This window comes from Coffea arabica, chromosome 2c (assembly GCF_036785885.1).
Source record: "Coffea arabica cultivar ET-39 chromosome 2c, Coffea Arabica ET-39 HiFi, whole genome shotgun sequence".
In the NCBI taxonomy this organism is placed as follows: Eukaryota; Viridiplantae; Streptophyta; class Magnoliopsida; order Gentianales; family Rubiaceae; genus Coffea; species Coffea arabica.
The window spans coordinates 63,111,524-63,116,661 of NC_092312.1; the positions used below are offsets into that span (position 1 = coordinate 63,111,524).

A 5,138-nucleotide genomic window follows, 5' to 3' on the forward strand; every position below is an offset into this window, starting at 1 on the left:
TGTACTATAGTAAGGCGATGCTCTTAGTTTATAATGTATTGATGCTAGACTTTTACTCAAACGTGCTTGCTATTATAACTGATAAAATAGTTACACTATCTTATGCAGATAAAGAAGTTAATCTTCTCGCTAATACTGCTACATGCTTAGCACAATAAAGTTGAGTTAGACAGGCTGATTCTCAAACCATTGTTGTAAGGAGATTATTATAAATTTGAACCCTCCATAAAAACTGGTTCTATTTTAACATCTTAAAAACATGTGTGAGGACTCGAAAAATTTTGTCATTTTACCCGTTTTAACTTCATTACATATTATTTATTTAATTACTTATTTATTTTTTTATTGACTTGATAATGATTTTAGTCTTAATGACTTTATTAATTGTAACATGTGGGAGTTAGTGAGTGGGGTGACTATAACTTTTAGTGAGGTGTGTGAGGAAACTTTAGTGAAAAAAGGGAGTTTAGTGCAATAAAAGAGAGATGAGATATTTGAAGCAAGAAATTAAGAGAATTGGACATGTGGCGCAATAGGAACCAAGCTTTATTCTTTAACGACTTCATTGACCAAGCCTTTCTTACCATTTTTCCATTTCTTGTCTTCCAAAAACAAGAGAAAGAAAGAGTGACAGAGCTGAGAGCTTAGGGAAAAAAAAAGGGAAGAGAAACTTCATCCATTTGACCTTTAATCTTGCTTAGATTTGTAGGAAGAAAGGGAAGATCTTGATCATACCACCAACCTTGGTTTAAAATTGGAAGGGAAGAAGATTTGGTGGATTTGTGGATTGATTTTATTTTGTTCGGTGGATCAAAAGAGGTAAACATGCTAGATCACCTTCCTTTTTTTTCCTTATGTTTAAGATAAGTTAATCTTGTAGGTTTAAAGACTAGATCATGTGGTGAATCCTAGAAGTTTTCCAAGTTGTTAATTTTGAATTTGATGCTTGATTTCTTGAGATGACAACTTAGGATTTGGCTATTTATATGTAATTTTGGTGACATTACTTGTTGAGATTTATGGCTATATATATCTATTAACATGATGGGAATAAAACCTTGTGGATTTGCTAGGAATTTTTGGTTGAAAATTGAGTGATTAGTTGGATGAATGTTGGAAAATTTTGCAAAAAAATTTCTGCTTGCTAGCCGAAACAAAGACTGAAAATTTCAGCTTGGATTTTGAATTTTTCATGATGATTTTTAAGATAAATTTTGCTCAAAACACTCTATAAGACTTTAAACTACAAGTGTGTGTTGGATTTGAACCAAAATCATGGACTTTAAGTGGTTTAAACTCAATTTTCTCACTATTTTCTTGGCTGAAATTCTCCTCAAGCTGGCCGAACAGAGAGAGAGGTTTTGTGCAGCTTTTCTTTTGAAGTTGTGGGGTGAAATTGTCATATTAATGCCTTATACACTTGGTTATACCTTAACTCTAACATGGGTGATAGATTTGAGCAAAATCTGATAAGTCTAAGAGGTGAAAAACCTCACTTTTTCCTGTTTTAAGTGCTAGATTTCCAGCCTACAAACAAAACTGTTTTGGACGGTTTTAAACCATAATTGGTGGATGAAAATGAGATATGTTCGCACTACCTTCTACTTGAATCATTGACCTAACATGTACATAGATTTTCCCCTTGAATTGAACAAGAAACCATGCATTTTAGGGAGAGTTTGTGAGTAAGAAAAATCTGAAAACTTGAGATTTCTTAATTGGGACTTGGAAGTAGTTTCGTTTAAATGTGTGGCTTGGAGCAGTGGATCTTATTGTACTCTATTTACCTGATTCTAGGACTTGGAAGTGAGTCCGAAATTGCACCCGAGATGGACATTTTGTGAGGACTTCTAAAATTCCTTATATTTTTCTTAAAATTTCCTTTAATTTGGAATTTATTACTTTACAGTAACTTTACTACACATTCACTTCCCCAATAGCTACAAATAATCATAGAACCAAGGGTTTCTTCTTTTCTTTCATCGTTAAGCGAACTAGAGTTTTTACGTCTTTTCATAGTGTGAGTAATCGGTGCGAAGTGTGTACTAAATTTGGTAATTAAGAGTGAGTTTTAGATAAGAAAAAGTGTGTGATTAGAAGTATTAATAATAGGGGAGTGAATTATAAGTCAAAACCCTAGTACATGCCAGGTAAGGAAAAACGGTGTGAACCAACGTGTACCGTTCACTACCGATTGAACACACTACTTGACCACCACTTTATTAACTTAATCTCATTGTCATTAGTACCAAAATATCATCCCTAATCAGCCTAGAGAGAGAGCCGAAATTCTTGAACAAAAAAAGAAAGGAAAAAGAAGAAAAATTCAAGATGCAATCTTGAGGCGACAAGTGGCGAACATCCCAAGGTTGTTGACCAACCAGTTTCTTTCATATTTATCACCAAATACACTTCTTGTGCTCTCCATTTCTGTCATTCCAGCTGAGACTTAAGGAAAGAAAACAAGAGAGAAAGACCACTTCATTCCATCTTGATTCCTAGCTTAGTTGAGAGAAAACCGAAAATCTAAACCAATTAACTTCTAAATTGGGAGCTTAGGAAGCTTGGGGTGCTAAAGTTTGGAAAGGAAAGGTGAAGGATTTCTCTTGCAAGCATCTTAGAGAGGTACATGGTTGCCTTTCCTTTATCTCTTCCTTAAACTTGATTAAGTGTGGATAACAACTTATACTTGTGGTAAATGATAGTTCTTTTGGTAGTTTTGATGGATATGGTGAATTTTGAGTTAGGGTTTGAGTTGTTCAATTTTATTCCTTGTTGTTTAGAGAGCATATGATGTCTATAATCTTGTATAGGAAGTTGAAGTAGTGGTTCAAGGTAGAAATGTGAAGTTTATACCTTAAATGCATTAAATTCCAGATTTAAGGATTGAAACTGCTCTGTTTTGACCAGCTTTATTTGTGTATGTTAGAAGCCGAATCAGGCTTAGATCAAAACATGAAAGTTGTAGGAAATGGTGTGATATAGCTGCCTGTAAAATTTCAGCTCAATCGGAGCACGGTAACATGTCAAAAGCCTCATTTCATGGACAGTTTCAAGATTTCCCATTTTTTACTTCATTTTTCGCCTTGATCCGTATCAAATCAGTCTTTAGCCAAAACACAAAAGTTTTAACCCTATGTTTCAATTTTCCAACGCATCTGAAAATGCCTCAATCGGAAGTGTGTAGCTTGAGTTATTGCCGTTTGAATTCAGTACTGACAACCCGACTGATCATGAATTTTTGGTTCTGTAATTTGTAAATTCGACCTAGATCAACCGTGAACTGGGTTGAGCTGTCTTCATACAAGTTGTAGCCCTTTGTCTTAGCTTCGAATCGGTACAAAAGGTGCCTCAATCCGATAAGCGTAGTTCCATTTGTGACCAAAATACTATAAGATGTCAAATCTGCTAGTTAATCTTTTGGGCTTCAAAACTGATTTCTGGTAATATTATTGGACTTGTGATGTAATTGGATGATTTTAGAGCCTAATTGAAGGCTATAGTGATGACATTTCTTGTGTGTAATGTTGGGGCTGACTTGAGAAAAATAATGAAGCCATAAATGGATGAAAAATAGGTAAGCACAAAGGGCGCACTGCCTAACCTTTAACTTGAGGGCTAGGAGATGTACGTGCGACTTGAGTAGGAATTGAGAACGAGTTTCACTTGAATCGTCTAGGGTATTCAAGCCTTCTTTCATAGAGGTATATAAGTTAGAATTCGGCCGAAACTTGTACCCTTAGAAAAATGAAATTTACGACTAATAAAAATACGTTTTTCTCGTTTTTTCGACTCAAATGGTATTTCAAAGTATAATTGCTTCAAAGTTTCACAATTTGAAGAGCGAGCAAGAGTTTTACGAATATTCTCTAAATGAGTTTCAATTACTTGATTCTCGTTAAACGAAACATTTAAGTTTCGAATCTTAGTTAATTTTCAAAGCTCATAAATAATGTTTTCTCGCAGATTTGGACTTCAAACACGGAGTAGTACTCGAACGTGACCCGTAAAGGCACTACATCTTTTGGTGAGTGCTTCCAAATACCTGATTACACTTGACACTTGTGTTTAATGCTTGACCAATATGATTACATGATATATGAGTAGATTGATAGGGCAAGAGTGTACTTTATCACACTTGCCCTAATGTGATTTATTCTTGTTCATTGATTTCAATGGAATTGATATACATGCTTCTGAATTGTATTTTGTCTGGAATTCTAGAAACTCTGTGGCTAGTTAATCAAGTCGAATCGGCAAGGGCCTGGTCAATTAGATAACGAACCCTGGGTAGTAAGTGTTGTCGAGTGGAGTGTTATCTCCTTGACTAATCGGTATACTCGAGTATTATCGCCAGTGTTTACCTTGGAGTTCGGGTCCGATAAGGGGTCTGGTTGGTGGATGGAGATTGGAGTTAAGTGGTGTACTACTGGACTAGTTACCTTACTTGAAAGTTGACAGAGTGTCAACTACTATTTGATCAAGTTATGGTGGAACTGGTTTACCAAGGAAACTATATCCTTTTACGTGAAATACTAAATATGAAATGGTGGTTGTACAAAGTGTATTGCTCATTTTCTTGACTTGTTATACTCGCTATTTCACTATTATGATACATTTACTGTTAATTAATGGTCAATTTACTATTTGGAACATCACTGAAGTTTAGCTCACTCTGTTAGTTTTGTTTTCCTTACAGGGGGCACGAGCGAGGCGCGAGATTTGTAAAGACTAGCGTAGTCTAATTGTTTTGAATTTTGAAGTTGTACTCGCACTAGCACCCGACTAGAGTTGTTTGTACATGAATTGTAAACACTTTAAAGTATTTTGGTGTGTAGAGCTTTGTATCTGGGTTGAGCATCAATGTATATATTAAGTTTGAACTTGTTGTGATACTTATCTTTTATGGATGTACATTATTTTCTCAAGTTTCGAGTGAGTGAGTCCTGGCGAGAGTTGGGCAGGCGACTCGCTAAACCCTAGGGTACGCCCTAGGGGGAGGTGGGGTCGCCACACATTTGAACTTTACTTTAAGTGGTGAGCGTTCTAAGTGCTTGTGAAGTGTTTATGTGCCATGTTTCCTTGCTTGAATGAAATGTTTGCTTGGTTGAGATACTTGCCCTTGAATTGCTATTGCC

The 5,138-nt window shown here is 35.6% G+C and overlaps 1 long non-coding RNA gene across 1 annotated transcript; it reads left to right on the forward strand.

The window, feature by feature from the left end:
• The first annotated feature begins 600 nt into the window (after nucleotides 1-600).
• On the forward strand, nucleotides 601-4,928 carry LOC140036011 (uncharacterized). Its single transcript, XR_011839907.1, has 3 exons — nucleotides 601-819; nucleotides 3,967-4,027; nucleotides 4,700-4,928. It is a non-coding gene; the product is annotated as an uncharacterized lncRNA (long non-coding RNA).
• Nucleotides 4,929-5,138: the final 210 nt, after the last annotated feature.